Source organism: Grampus griseus, assembly GCF_964374135.1.
Source record: "Grampus griseus genome assembly, chromosome: X".
NCBI lineage: Eukaryota > Metazoa > Chordata > Mammalia > Artiodactyla > Delphinidae > Grampus > Grampus griseus.
In genome coordinates, this window is record NC_138999.1 from 78,054,676 (window position 1) to 78,071,456 (window position 16,781).

Consider the following 16,781-nt stretch of genomic DNA (forward strand, 5'->3'; position numbering starts at 1 on the left):
CCCCTTACTTTCAGTCTGTATGTGTCTCTAGGTCTGAAGTGGGTCTCTTGTAGACAGCAAATATATGGGTCTTGTTTTTGTATCCATTCAGCCAATCTGTGTCTTTTGGTGGGAGCATTTAGTCCATTTACATTTAAGGTAATTATCGATCTGTATGTTCCTATTCCCATTTTCTTAATTGTTTTGAGTTCGTTATTGTAGGTCTTTTCCTTGTCTTGTGTTTCTTGCCTAGAGAAGTTCCTTTAGCAGTTGTTGTAGAACTGGTTTGATGATGCTGAACTCTCTCAGCTTTTGTTTGTCTGTAAATCTTTTAATTTCTCCCTCAAATCTGAATGAGATCCTTGCTGGGTAGAGTAATCTTGGTTGCAGGATTTTCTCCTTCCTCACTTTAAATGTGTTCTGCCAGTCCCTTCTGGCTTGCAGAGTTTCTGCTGAAAGATCAGCTGTTAAGCTTATGGGGATTCCATTGTGTGTTATTTGTTGTTTTTCCCTTGCTGATTTTAATATGTTTTCTTTGTATTTAATTTTTGACAGTTTGATTAATATGTGTCTTGGTGTGTTTCTCCTTGGATTTATCCTGTATGGGACTTTCTGTGCTTCCTGGAGTTGATTAACTCTTTCCTTTCCCATATTAGGGAAGTTTTCAACTATAATCTCTTCAAATATTTTCTCAGTCCCTTTCTTTTTCTCTTCTTCTTCTGAAAACCCTATAATTCGAATGTTGGTGCATTTAATGTTGTCCCAGAGGTCTGTGAGACTGTCCTCAGTTCTTTTCATTCTTTTTTCTTTATTCTGCACTGCAGTAGTTATTGCCACTATTTTATCTTCCAAGTCACTTATCCGTTCTTCTGCCTCAGTTACTCTGCTATTGATCCCATGTAGAGTATTTTTAATTTCATTTATTGTGTTGTTCATCATTGTTTGTTTCATCTTTATTTCTTCTAGGTCCTTGTTAAATGTTTCTTGCATTTTGTCTATTCTATTTCCTAGATTTTGGATCATCTTTACTATCATTATTCTGAATTCTTTTTCAGGTAGACTGCCTATTTCCTCTTCATTTGTTAGGTCTGGTGGGTTTTTATCTTGATCCTTCATCTGCTGTCTGTTTCTCTGTCTTCTCATTTTGCTTATTGTACTGTGTTTGGGGTCTCCTTTTTGCAGGCTGCTGGTTCGTAGTTCCCGTTGTTTTTGGTGTCTGTCCCCAGTGGCTAAAGTTGTTTTAGTGGTTTGTGTAGGCTTCCTGGTGGAGGGGACTAGTGCCTGTGTTCTGGTGAATGAGGCTGGATCTTGTCCTTCTGGTGGGCAGGTCCATGTCTGGTGGTGTGTTTTGGAGTGTCTGTGGACTTATTATGATTTTAGGCAGCCTCTCTGCTAATGGGTGGGGTTGTGTTCCTGTCTTGCTAGTTGTTTGGCATAGGGTGTCCAGCACTGTAGCTTGCTCGTCATTGAGTGAAGCTGAGTGCTGGTGTTGAGATGGAGATCTCTGGGAGATTTTCGCTGTTTGATATTATGTGGAGCTTGGAGGTCTCTTTTTGAGCAGTGTCCTGAACTTGGCTCTTCCACCTCAGAGTCACAACACTGACTCTTGGATGCAGCACTACGAGCCTTTCATCCACATGGCTCAGAATAAAAGAGAGATAAAGTAGAAAGAAAGAATGCAATAAAGAAGAAAGAAAGAAAGAAAGAATGAAAGAAAGAAGGAAGGATGGAAGGAAGGAAGGAAGGAAGGAAGAAAGGAAGGAGGAAAGGAAGGAAGGAAGGAAGGAAGAAAGGAAGCAAGGAAGAAAAGAAGGAAGGAAGGAAGAAAGGAATAAAGGAAGGATGGAAGGAGGAAGGAAGGAGGAAGGAAGAAGTAAGGAAAGAGAGAAAATAAAATAAAATAAAGTAAAATAAAATAAAACAAAGTTATTAAAACAAAAATAATTATTAAGAAAAAAATTTCTTTAAAAAGAAAAAAATGGACAGGAAGAACGCTAGGACAAAAGTTAAAAGCAAAGCTATACAGACATAATCACACACAGAAGCATACACATACACACTCACAAAGACAAAAAGGGGAAAGAAATATATATATATATCGCTGCACCCAAAGTCCGCCTCCTCAATTTGGGATGATTCGTTGTCTATTCATGTATTCCACAGATGCAGGGTACATCAAGTTGATTGTGGAGATTTAATCCGCTGCTCCTGAGGCTGCTGGGAGAGACTTCCCTGTCTCTTCTTTGTTCGCACAGCTCCTGGGGCTCAGCTTTGGATTTGGCCCCGCCTCTGCGAGTAGGTCTCCAGAGGGCATCTGTTCTTCGCTCAGACAGGACGGGGTTAAAGGAGAAGCTGACTCTGGGGCTCTGGCTCACTCAGGCCAGGGGGAGGGAGGGGTGTGGATGCAGGGCGAGCCTGGGGCAGCAGAGGCTGGCAGGTCGTTGCACCAGCCTGAGGTGCCCTGTGCGTTCTTCTGGGGAAATTGTCCCTGGATGTCGGGACCCTGGCAGTGGCGGGCTGCACAGGCTCCCCGGAAGGGAGGTGTGGATAGTGACCTGTGCTCGCACACAGGCTTCTTGGTGGTGGCAGCAGCAGCCTTAACGTCTCCTGCCCGTCTCTGGGGTCCGCGCTGTTAGCCGTGGCTTGCGCCCAACTCTGGAGCTCCTTTAAGCAGTGCTCTTAATCCTCTCTCCTCGTGCACCAGGAAACAAAGAGGGAAGAAAAAGTCTCTTACCTCTTAGGCAGGTCCAGACTTTTTCCCAGACTCCCTCCCAACTAGCCGTGGCGCACTAACCCCTTCAGGCTGTGTTCACGCCACCAGTCCTCTCGCTGCACTCCGACCAAAGCCTGAGCCTCAGCTCCCAGCCCCCGCCCGCCCCAGTGGGTGAGCAGACAAGCATCTCTGGGTGGTGAGTGCCGGTCGGCACGGATCCTCTGTGCGGGAATCTCTCCTCTTTGCCCTCTTCACCCCTGTTACTGTGCTCTCCTCCGCGGCTCTGAAGCTTCCCCCCTCCACTCCCTGCAGTCTCTGCCCACGAAGGGGCTTCCTAGTGTGTGGAAACCTTTCCTCCTTCACAGCTCCCTCCCACTGGTGCAGGTCCCATCCCTATTCCTTTGTCTCTGTTTATTCTTTTTTTCTTTTGCCCTACCCATGTACGTGGAGAGTTTCTTGCCCTTTGGAGGTCTGAGGTCTTCTGCCAGCATTCAGTAGGTGTTCTGTAGGAGTTGTTCCACATGTAGATGTATTTCTGGTGTATTTGTGGGGAGGAAGGTGATCTCCGTGTCTTACTCTTCCACCATCTTCCCGATTCCCCCCAAGACATTGATTCTTGCTCTCATAGTGCTTCTAGCCTTAGCATAATGAAAACCTAAAATGGCTCCCCCTGTTTTTGAGTCAATTTCAAACTCCACAATTTTGTATTTAAGGTACTTTAAGATATGGCTCCAAACTATTTATATATATATCTCTTTCAATACTATGTAACATAAACTGTCTAATATAGGCAGAGACATCTCCACATTCTCCTTCACATATGAAATTTCCATTCTCAAATATACACCATTTCTTAAGGCATTTTCTCCATGTGAATTTTCTACATTGTCTTCTCCTTGATTGCAAAGCACTACTTATCACTCTTTCAATAATAGATCAAATCTCTGCCCTGCCACAAAAATTTCCCTAAGTCCTCCAGCTAATGTCTTTCTTCTCTGAACTGCTTGGAACTTAAAATTAACACCAGTGTTTCCAATTCTCAGCTATAAGGGGCATGAAGGAACATCGAGAGTATATCGTAGCATACTTAAGACCAAATTATGACTATAGCCCTTCTATCTAAGTTAAAAGAGAAATTCTCAAAAGATTGCACCCCATAGAAATATATGCAAGCTATTGGAGATGTTCTAGTTCTTAGGTTGCAAGATGTGTTAATGGTTGTTCATTTAATCATGATTGTATATATAACATATAATAATGTATAAATATATATTACTTTTTTTTTTTTTGCGGTACGTGGGCCTCTCACCACTGCGGCCTCTCCCTCTGCGGAGCACAGGCTCTGGACGCACAGGCTCAGCAGCCATGGCTCACGGGCCCAGTGGCTCCGCGGCATGTGGGATCCTCCCGGACCGGGGCACAAACCCGCGTCCCCTGCATTGGCAGGCGGACTCTCAACCACTACGCCACCAGGGAAGCCCTATATTACTTTTATGTAGCAAATATTTCTTTTAAAGTGTAATAACATGTCATTATGAAAGAGAAAGAAGATAATAATGAATCTATTCCCTTTTTTCACTCCTTTTTTTTGTTTGTTTTGTTTTGTTTTTTGTTTTTTTTTGTGGTACACGGGCCTCTCACTGTTGTGGCCTCTCCCATTGCAAAGCACAGGCTCCGGAGGCGCAGGCTCAGTGGCCATGGCTCACGGGCCTAGCTGCTCCATGGCATGTGGGATCTTCCTGGACTGGGGCACGAACCTGTGTCCCCTTCATTGGCAGGCAGACTCTCAATCACTGCACCAACAGGGAAGCCCCACTCCTTTTTTAAAAACCAAATAATAACCTGAAATATCAGGTGCTATATTGGAGGAGCAGAATCCAAAGTGGACCCTGGGTCTTACTGCCCTCCATGTGCATAAAACCTGAGATTGTAAATGTAAGGATGTTCACTCTTGATGATCAGATTATTTGGCACAGTTGACTTTAAGATAGGGAGATTATCAAGGTAACCCTGACTTAATCACATGAGCCCTTTTTTTTTAATTTAAATTAATTTTTTAAATTTAATTTAAATTTAATATATTTATTTTTTGGCTGTGCCACGTGGCTTACGGGATCTTAGCTCACCAACCACGGATTGAACCAGGGATCGAATCCAGGGCCTCAGTAGTGAAAGCAGAGTCTTAACCAATGTACTGCCAGGGAATTCCCACATGAGCCCTTTAAAAGCAGATAATTTTCTCTGAGTTTTTCTTCCCTAACAGAGGAAGAAGTCAGAAATTTGAAACATGAGAAGGATTCAACATGCTGTTCCTGGAGGTGATGGACCTGAGAAGGAATATGAGTGGCTTATTTAGCTGAGAACTGCCCACAGTGGACAGCTGGGAAAGAAAATAGGGACCTCTGTCTATAACCAAAAGGAATTGCATTCTTCCAACAACCTGAATGAGCTTGAAAGCAGGTTTCTCTAGTGCTTCCAGGTGAGGACTGAGCCTGACCAACACCTTGATTTTAGCCTGAGCAGAGAACCCAGACCTGCTGTGCCAGATTTTATGCAAAACAGTATGGAGGTTCCTTATAAAACTAAAAATAGAACTACCATAGGACCAAGCAATCTCACTACTTGGCATATACCCTGAGAAAACCATAATTCAAAAAGAGACATGCACCATAATGTTCATTGAAGCTCTATTTACAATATCCAGGATATGGAAGCAACCTAAATGTCCATCGACAGATGAATGGATAAAGAAGTTGTGGCACATATATACAATGGAATATTACTCAGCCATGAAAAGAAAAGAAATTGAGTTTTTTGTAGTGAGTTGGATGGACCTAGAGTCTGTCATACAGAGTGAAGTAAGTCAGAAAGAGAAAAAACAAATGCAACATGCTAATGTGTATATATGGAATCTAAAATTTTTTTAAAATTGTACTGATGAACCTAGTTGCAGGGCAGGAATAAAGAGGTAGACATAGAGAATGGACTTGATGACATGGGGTGGGAGGGCAAAGCTGGGGCGAAGTGAGAGTAGCATCAACATATATGCACTACCAAATGTAAAATAGTTGGCTGGTGGGAAGCAGGCTCATAGCACAGGGAGATCAGCTCGGTGCTTTGTGACCACCTAGAGGGGTGAGATAGGGAGGGTGGGAGGGAGGCTTAAGGAGGAGGGGATATGGGCACATGTGTATGCATATGGCTGATTCACTTTGTTGTGCAACAGAAACTAACAAGGTATCATGAAGCAGTTATACTCCAATAAAGATATATTTAAAAAATGAATGTTGTTTTAAGTTTGTTGTAATTTGTTATGCAGCAATAGAAAACTAATACACAATCTTTTGCAAGAGAAAAACAAATCTGGAAATATGGGTTAAAGTTTTCTAATGTTTGAAAAGCTAAGATCTGAAGAAAAACTTTTCTACTTAAATCATGTCTTGCTTTTAAAATATTGTCTTCTGCACTGACACATTGGTTTATATGATGTCTGAAATACTCTATTGTAAATTCCACTCCTAAAAACTCTTTTTTTCAAATATATCTTTTATAGACTATATCAAATATAGTCTTTTCAAATATATCTGACTTTTGAATATATGCTGAAAATTCTGATTATTCACTTATAAATGCTGCAGGATAGGAAAAATAAAGTAATGGACATTAGCAACACCATACATATGATGTAAGGATACCTCAAAGCACTGAAATATTGTTCATTCATTAGGGCTCATTCCACAGTTCATTCATTGTTATCAGTAAGATTGTATCTCACCAAAAGATATGTTGAAGCCCTAAACTCCAGTACCTCAAAATGTGAGCGAATTTGGAAATAGAGTTATTGCAGTGTAACTATCTAAGTTAAGATGAGTCATATTGGAGTAGGATGGACCCTTAGTCTAACGTGACTGGTGTCCTTGTGAGAAGAAAAGAGACAGATTCAGAAAGAAGATGGCCACAGGAAGATGGAGGCAGAGATTAGTCTTATGTGGCCACAAGCCAAGGAACACTGGGGCCACCAGAATCTGGAATAGGCAAGGAAGGATCCTCCCCTAGAGGCTTCGGAGGAGCATGGCCCTGCCAAGACATTAGTTTTAGACTTCTAGCCTCCATAACTCTGTTATGTTGTTATGTGCTATGGCTTTAAACCACTCAGTTTGCAGTACTTTTTTACAGAAGCACTAGGAAACTAATACGGATTCTTTTACTGGTAAGTGGGATGCTGCTATGACAAACACCTAAAAATGTGGAGATGGCTTTGGAATTGGGTAATGAGTAGACACTAGAAGAATTCTGAAGCATTTGATAGCAAAACCTTCATTTCCTTTGAGAGATTGTTGACAGAAAAATGGACATTACAGACAATTCTGGTGAGGTCTCAGAAAGGAGAGCTGTAAAGAAATCTTTGATTGTCTTAGGGAATTATATAGTGTATATAAAAGTTATGTATATATAACTAAATATAGATAGTATATAATAATATATATAATTTAATATAGACATGTAATTTTATATAGATCATCTTGTTGCTGGAAATATGAATGTTAAAGGTGCTTCTGTTGAGGTCTTAGATAGAAATGAGGAACCTATTGTTGGACACTAGAGGAAAGGTAATCCTTGTTATAAAGGAGCAGAGAACTTGTCTGAATTATGTTCTACTACTGGGTCCAAAGTAGAACTTGTAAGCAATGAACTTTTGATATTTAGCCAAAAGAACTTCCAAGCAAAATATGGAAGCTGAAACCTGGTTTCTCCTTTGTACTTATAGTAAAATATGGGAGGAAAGAGATAAATTGAGGAAGGAATTGATAGCAAAAAGGAACCAGCTTTTGATGATTTGGAAAATTCTCAGCCCATCCAGATAGTGTGCTCTGGAAACAAGACCAAGATTGTGGCTGGATAAACATTTACAAAAGAGTTTAGGCAGTGAACTTATGTTACTTATAGAGCCAATCACCCATCTCAGCAACAGCCAGGAAAAGAAATAGAGTTTTCCAAAAGGATTTGTGGAGAACTTTGTGTCTAATGGGGTGGATCCCCATGATATCCACTGAAGACCAACACATTTTTGAGGATTTTATACTGGCAGAAAAACTGCCAGTCTGAACTGAAATGGACAGAGACAGGATGAATTGAAGGAAGAATGGCTCCAAGGTCAGAGCCATGGATTCAGAGCCTGGGGCTAATGGGACTTAATTAGCCCAAGAGTGTGGGACACCCCTGCCCCAAGCAGGCCCAGGTGACTGAGCATCAAGTCATTGACAATATTTCTCAGGAATTGAAATCTAATGAAATTTGTCCTGTTGGGCTTTGGACTTGCTTGGGACCCACAACCTCTTTTTTCTTTCAAGGTCTCCCTTGGGCAATAGGAATGTCTATCCTATGCCTGTCCTACCACTATATTTTGGAAGCAGATGACTTACTTTCTGGTTTTACAGGCCTGCAGATAGGAATTTTGCTCCAGAAAGAACCATATTCAGTCTCATTCATACCTTACTTAGACGATTTATAAGGTAAAATTTGGAACTTTTTAAGTTGATTATATTTAGATGAGATTTTGGACTTCGAGTTGTTGCTAGGATGGGTTACAATTTTGAGGGACTTGGGGATGGGGTGAATACATCTTGCACTTGGGAAGGATATGAATTTTAGGGGCACACAGCGTGAGCTGTTGTGGGTTGAATTGTGTCCCTCCCAAAAGATATATTGAAGTCTTCATCCATAGTACCTCAGAATGTGAATTTATTTGAAAATTAGAGTCATTGAGGATTTTATTCGTTAAGGCAAAATGAGGTCATTCTTGAGTAGAATAGGTCCCTAATCCAGTATGACTGGTGTCCTTGTAAGAAGAGGAGAGACAGACACAAAAAGCCATGTGATGATAGAGACAGATTATATTTACACTTCCACAAGCCACAAAACACTCGGGGTTACCAGAAGCTGGAATAGGCAAGGAAAGATCTCCCCTGAGAGGCTTTGTCGGCCCTGCCAACACCTTGATTTTAGACTTCTACCCTCCAGAACCGTAAGAAAATAAATTGATGTCATTTTAAGCCATTAGTTTGTGGTACTCTGTTATGGCAGCACTAGGAAGCTAATACATCATTATGTAAATAATATGTAAATATAATATGCAAATTTTGATAAAGATTTGACAATTGTTGTCATGTATAGAATCCAAACCTTGTGAAATCTTTTACTTACATCTTTTACTTACCATCTTTTACTTACATCTTTTACTTACATCACCCTTTGAAATCTACAGCAGTTCGATGCTTAGATTATCTTGAAGGAAAAGAAAGCAACGTCATAATGTAATCTATTGCCATTTCACATGTAATAAAACAAGACGTGATGTTATTGAATTATTTCTTTCCATAGCTGAGTTCAATAAGGATTTTCAGATCTTTGTTATTTGAGGTAAGTAAAGTGAAAACATCTGCTGAGATGACATAGATTAGTTTATGATGCCTTTAACATTTCATTTCTTATGACTGTTGATCTATAGAATGAAATTTCTGGCTGTTACCATATATTATAATCTTGCATCACATTTTTAAAATTCAGGATCCAATTTTAACCAAATACATACTGACTTCGAACAAAAATAAAGGTGTAATTTATTATCTTCTCATAGTCTTTCCAAAAAGGTATATAATGAAACATCTCAAAATCAAACTCCAAAATAATTAATGTTAGATGTTGACTGAAATATTGAAGTTAGGCTTTTATTAATTCATTTATTGGATAAGTTATATTTAGGAGTAGAAACTTTTAAAATCTGAGACCTTATCAAAGTTGTCCATTATTCTTGGTTGCCAAATAACTTTGTTCAATATAGATTATAAGTAGATGATAGATAGATAGACAGATAAGTGACAGAGAAAGACAGACTTCATTTAGAATGTTTTGCTAAATAATTTTATTTTCCTGTGGAAGTAAAAGGGGATACATTAAAGGTAATTACTCTATCATTAATACAACCAGGGACATAATAATCTGTATATCTGAAAAGCTAGTCACTTGTCTCCCCCATTGGTCAGCCATTATGCATCATAATACTAGGAAGATAACCAGAAACCTTAGTTCTTCAAGAGATTTGGGATGTTGGGGGAGGGAGGCAAAAAGTTGGAAGGAAAATACTATTTGAGATAATTCTTACTATAGGCCAAACTACATAAATGAATTAGCCATTATTATATATCTCCTTAAGTGATCTTGATAATAATAAATTATATGAGGTATGTGTTATTAATCATCATCTTTGGCTTAAAAAATAATTAACCTGCTCAAGATTATTCCATTATTATGTAGCAGAGTTAGCATTTAAAGCCTGGTCTGCATGCCACAAAAATCTATAACTTTTCAGCTATATTTGATATTCCCTGATAAGAGACAACTTAGTACCTATGTACTTTGACATAAGAAATAGCTTCTAGGCAAACTTCAGTCCCCAAATATAGCACTATATACTGTGACATATTGATACCTCCTAAGTGAACTTGAGTTCTAAATAAAGCTCTGAAACTGCTTAAAAGAGTCAATCAAACCAAATTTTAGGAAAACAATGACTTAATTCTTTGCAGTTTCAAAGGGCATAGAAATATCATGATCCAGGATCATGGGATCGAAAGTGACATAAAATAAAATAATGATTTATATGGGGCATCTCCCAGGGCTGAGCACAGTTTGTCCTGATCCAAATTATTATACTTAGTAAACTAGTCTCAGCTTCCACACGACTTGACTTTAATAAGCTTACAGATGTGAACTAGATGGTCCTGTCAAGTCTGATGCTGTTTGGTGTTCAAGTATCTTTCAGATTTAGGGATCATCAAATTCTTTTCCATATATTGTGTTCCTTCAGAAAACCTGATTTAGGCAATATTTATTATTTAAAACCTATTCAAATTAGAAAATTCTTAGTCTCTAGAACCTTGAGACTCATTTTATAACATTATATAACATGAGTTCCTGCTCTATGGCAATACCTTTAATAGCAATACATCTCCAGGTTACTTCATAGTTAAAAGAACTATGAATTTACTCTTACCTATAGAAGAAATAGTTGGCTTTCAAATATTTATTCCATTTTTACATTTGTGGAATTGTGTATGATTATATCTTTAATGTCTCTCTGCTACCCAGAAAGTACACATCACAGCTAAAGAAGTGCCAAAAACAAATACTTTCTGATTGCTGAAAACAATCTTTGTCATACTATTAATAAAAATAGCCATTTTTAGATAAATATATTATAAAAACACCAAGAACATATTTCCTAATTTGCTTACCAGAGGACAAAGAAAGCCTGAATCATATTTCACAAATAATATTTAAGTCAAATATTTAACAAATTTTAAAGAGTTTGCATTTATTGTAACATTGTTAAATAAAAATATAAAGCTCTAAAATTCCTTAAAAACCTTACGTTTTGCTTGCCTTATATATGTCCTTTTTTATGTCTATAGAATATGATATATCTACTTATTCTCATATTTTAATTTATTTTTTGTTTTAGATATTCAATTTATGTGGGCTTTTGTTTCATATCTTCCATTTATGACTAGCTGCAACAAAAGTGACCCTGTAAATGAGATAAAATATCACAGGTGTGTGCATCTTCGTAAGATATATTTAATAAATATGTAAATCAATCAATTTATCTCTCTCCTCAGGCAGAAAAGGTGTATGAATTCATAAGCATTACTTTAAATTCTACTGAGTGCACCAAAAGTATTTCCAGGAAGTACTGGAGAGAAAGTTTACATTTTATGTTTGTCATATGGACATGCAATATTGGCATCATTATATACAGTTACTCATTACAAATTCAGAAGCTGCAAGACAGATCTGAAATCCAGCATTATTTACTATTTCCAGCCAAGTTTCATAAAGCAGAGGTTGAGGGAATGCAATGAAATTCAGAATTATAATATGCCATTCTATTCTAGTCTGACAATTGAGGTAAACATGCTACATGAACTCTCTTCATCTGATTTCTACAGGCAGAATGATATTTGTCTAACCTGATACAACTGGCAGCCTTTCACACTTTGCATCATGTAAAGTATGAAAACATGAGTAATTGTTTGTGAAATTTCCAAGGAAACAAAACTAAATAAGTAGAAAATATAGATGAAATTTTTTTGACTTTGTCTATAAGGTAACAGTGAAGCGAAAACCTGAGAGAAATATATACAAATAAGTAAATATTTTTAACCAAATTCCATGAGTATTTCAAACAATGATATTGATATGGCACAGATTATCCAGGTATCCAGATGTTTTTCTCAAGTCTTTGTTTTTTTACTTTCTTGGGTAAACATAGTACACATTTTACACAAGAGTTTGTGTATTCTAAAAAGCCTCTCGATTATGTAACTTTGATTTTTGCATAAAGTTTCCAGTAATTTAAATAATATATCATAAGTACTTATAAAATTAAGCCAAGCAAGCAAACAAACAAACAAACAAAACTCTCATACTGGAAATTTGCTGAGAGGAGATTTCAGGCACTCTTAATACACAAAAAATGGTAAGTGTGTGAAAAGATAAATATGTTAATTAACTTTACTGCAGTAATCAATTCACTACGTAAATCAAAAAACCATGTTGTCCTTAAATATATGCAGTTGTTTATTTAAAAAATAAGATAAAATAAGACACATATATAGAAAAAGAAAGAGAGCAAAGACTTTAAAAAAAGGAAGCCTGGTGAAGAATATTCCAGGCAGAATAAACACCATCAATTAAGACATGGAGCTATGAAAGGATGTCATAATGTTTGAAAAGTCAAATACCAATTTCAAAGTACGAGCTCTAAGTCAAAAAGCCGCAGGTCTAAGATCAGGCTGTGCCACTGCCAATAAGACTTGGAAAATTCATTTAGCCTAAGTTTTATAAGCATTTACCTCTCTTGTCTACAAAATGGAAATTACATTAGTAATTAACTTTTGTGAGTATTTGAACCCAGAGAGACTGTTTCAAAAGCCTGAGCTCTAACCTCCACACATATGGCCTCTCCCTAGATTATAGAGACTCTGAATTCAATTGTTTAATTAAATATCTCTGTTTACCTAATATTGTCAATTACTATCGTGCTTTGCTAAAGTCAAAGATAAAGCTCCTGCTATAACTGTTCTTCTAAGTTTGCTGTTAGAATAATGCATGTGATCATTTATCCTATTTATTCCATTGTCACTCATGTCTTAGCAAGGAAGAAGCAACCATCACCCCACATTTCCTCTTCTTGGAAGTAATACTTGAATTCCTCACACGTGCTTGTTCTCATGACTCTTCCTTATTATCTTGCAAATTCACAACAATCTCAGACTATAAGATTCCATTAATTAATTTCAAATCTCTGCACCAGAAGAACACTAGTAGCTGTTGCTCAAAGTGCATTAGTGATTTTGACAATGTACTTAAAAATAAGTATATGAACAAACAAAACAGATGAAATATCTTGAAATAGTGAAAGTCAGCTAATCTTACATACTGCTAGAAATCCATTTGTCAGTAGTTGCCTACAATTCAAAATATGTGAAGAAATAAAATTTTAAAACCTCTCTTGCTATAATTGTATAAATAAATATTTGTTAATGTGGAAAAATAAGGTATTCACCAGGAAACAAAATATCCAGAAAATATCTTATTATATAATGTGATCAAAGAGAAGCAGGGTGGGGGGCAATAGAAATAATCACAGTCTTATAAAGACTGAAGAAATGTTCACTTGTTAAAGAACTTTGTGAAAACAGTAAGGGATATTGTCTTACTGGTTGATTTCATCTAGAAGAACCTGGAGGTAAAGTAGAAATGATTGAAACCTTTTACAAAATCTGACCATGTTTAACCTAGTGTTTGGAACAGCTATGGAAGGGCATGATAAGGATTGATTGCGGGGTGTTAGAGAAATAGAGTGAAGAATGACTACAAGTTTTGGCATGAACAGCTGGAAACATGGAGTTGCCACACAGGAGATGAAGAAAACTTGGGGAGAAGCAGGTTTGGGGAGGAAATTCAAGAGTTGAAATTGATGGCAAAATAAAAAAGGTTATCAAATGCATAGTTTAAGAGAATGTGTCAAAGAAACTGGTGATCACAGGAGGCAAGAAATGGTTCTGAGAGTCAAGGAAAACAAATTAACTTTATTTTTAATTGAGTTATAAGATTAGTAGATCAGAACAATTTTCAATATGATTTATTACCTTAACTAAAGCAAAAAATGAGACAACTGAAAAAAAAGTGACCTAGATAACAGGGTTAGGGAGATTTCTAACTTGGTAGACAACTGGTCTTAAAATCATATTATTTAATGGGTCGTTGACAAAATTGGAGGAAGCTTTCCAGTGGTCTGCCATAAGCTTTTGTACTTGGTTCAGTCTTGTTCAATATAAATAATATAATTTACAGATGACAAAACAGAGAGATATGGTAAATGTATAGATGGCAGAATTGAGATTTTTTTACATACTCAATAAAAAAATACTCAAACAAAATAGCAGACTATGAAGCCCCAAGCTCTCGTTCTCCCATTGATACATGAAAAAACAGCAAAGAACTGGCTAAAAGAACATGTAGAAGCTTTGGGAAACAAATGTGTCAGCAACCAAGCAAATGCCCAATCAAGAAAAACAGCATTCAAAGCAATAGGAAAATTCATAGCACTTTTGCTCTTCCTTACTCTATCCCCTCTCTGATGCAACATGATCTTGGTTTGGCAAAAGTTCCAGCCCAGTTCTCAATTCCCTACCTTAAACTGGAGGGAGTAGATCAGACCTTATTTGCAATGGTCTAACCTGTCTGGGGGCTGCCTGAAAGACTGGCCTCTGTTTGGCCTAACTCAGAGTTCAGGTGGAAAGAAGTAACATAACTCAGATCTCAGGCTGGGAAGTAGCAGAAAACAGTGGACACCACTCATAAAAGCAGTAGGGAAGGGACTTCCCTGGTGGTCCACTGGTTAAGACTCCATGCTTCCACTGCAGTGGGCATGGTTTGGGCAGAGGTTCAAACCGTGGTCGGGGAACTAAGATCTCACACGCTGTGTGATGTAGCAAAAAAAAAAAAAAAAAAAAAAAAAAAAGCAAAGCAGTAGGGAAACTACAGGTCTGCAGATGCCTGGGCCAAGAGATTATAGAAAGAGTACAATAGACAATCAAAGGCCTTGAGGAGAAGTTGCGGTGAACCTCTTCAGGAAATTAAGACGTTTAAAAGAACCTATGCATTCAGGGGAAATGAAAAAGCTACACAAAGGCCCAAAAAAGGAGCATGGTCAAAAAAGATCAGGATACACTTTACGCTTTCACCTTGGGATAATACCAAGCCTTGTAACCAATGTCCAACTAATTAGTAAAGAACTTAACCAGCAAATAGCCAATCTGCAAAGACAGGGAGAAATGGCTGTTTTTTTCAAGAGCCCAATTATAAATAACAACAACAAAAATCTAAAGGCATAAAAAAAACGGAACACATGGCCCATTGGAAAAAAAAAAAAAAAACCACAAAGTAGCAAAAAGCATCTCTGAAGAAACCCAGGCATCAGAATTACTAAACAAAGACTTTAAAACAAATGTTTTGAATATTCTCAGAGAGCTAAAGGAAAGCATGGAAAAAGAAGTAAAGAAAATCAGGAAAATGATATATGAAAATAAGATATCAGCAAAGAGATTGAAATTATAAGAACCAAACAAATTCTGGAGATGAGAAATATAAAAACTCAACTGAAAAATTCTCTAGAGTGTTTCAACAACAGACTTGAGCAGGCAGAAGAAATAATCAGCAAACTTGAATACAGGACATTTGAAATTTTACTCTGAATAGCAGAAAGAAAAAAAAATGAAGTGAACAGGGCTCCCCTGGTGGTGCAGTGGTTGAGAGTCCGTCTGCCGATGCAGGGGATACAGGTTCGTGCCCTGGTCGGGGAAGATCCCACATGCTGTGGAGCGGCTGGGCCCGTGAGCTATGGCTGCTGAGCCTGCGCATCTGGAGCCTGTGTCCCGCAATGGGAGAGGCCACGACAGTGAGAGGCCCGTATACCACAAAAAAAAAAAAAAAAGAAGAAGAAGTGAACAAAGCCCAAGGGACTTACTGGAGACAAATGTATGCTTAGGGAGTCCTAGAAAGAAAAAAAAAAAAAGAAGTGAACAGAGCCCAAGGGACTTACTGGAGACAAATGTGTGTTTAGGGAGTCCTAGAAAGAAAAAAAAGAGAGAAAGGGACAGAGAGACTACCTGAAGAAATAATAGTCCAAAATCCCCCAAATCTGAGGAAAGCATAGTTAGAAATCACAAGGGAAATTAGAAAATAACTTGAGATAAATGAAAACAAAAACACAGTTCACCAAAACTTATGAGATACAGTAAAAGCAGTGCTACAAGGGGAATTTATATTTGTAAATGCTTAAATTTAAAAAGAAGAAAAATCAGAAATCAGCAACTGAAGTTTATATCTTAAGGAATAAGATTTTAAAAACAAACCATAGCCAAAGCTCACATAAGGAAGGAAATAGCAATCATAAGAGAAAAGATAATTAAAATAGAGAATACTAAACAATACAGAAAATCTATGAAACAAAAAGTTGGATTATTGAAAAGTTCACCAAAATTGGTAAACTTTTAGCTAGATTGCCTAAGAAAAAAAGAGAGATGAGAAATTACTAAAATCAGAAAGTTGAGACTATTTACAGTTTTACAAAAATAAAAATACATTATAACATATTACTTTGAACATTTGTACACCAACCAATTAGATAACCTAGATGATATGGACAAATTCTTAGAAACATACCAGCTACCAAGACTGAATCACAAAGAAATCGAAATTTTGAATAGACCTAAATTAGTAAGGAGATTGAATCAGTAATCAAAAAACATCCAACAAAGAAAAGCCTTGGATCAGATTGCTTCAAAGGTAAAATCTACCAAACATTTAAGGAAGAACTAACAACAATCTTTCTCAAACTCTTCCAACAAACTGAAGAGGAAAAAACACTTCCTAAGTCAGTCTATTGGGGCCAACATTACCTTCAATGAAAGCCAGACAAAGACAATGTTGAAAAGCCTAAAGATTCCACACATACACACAC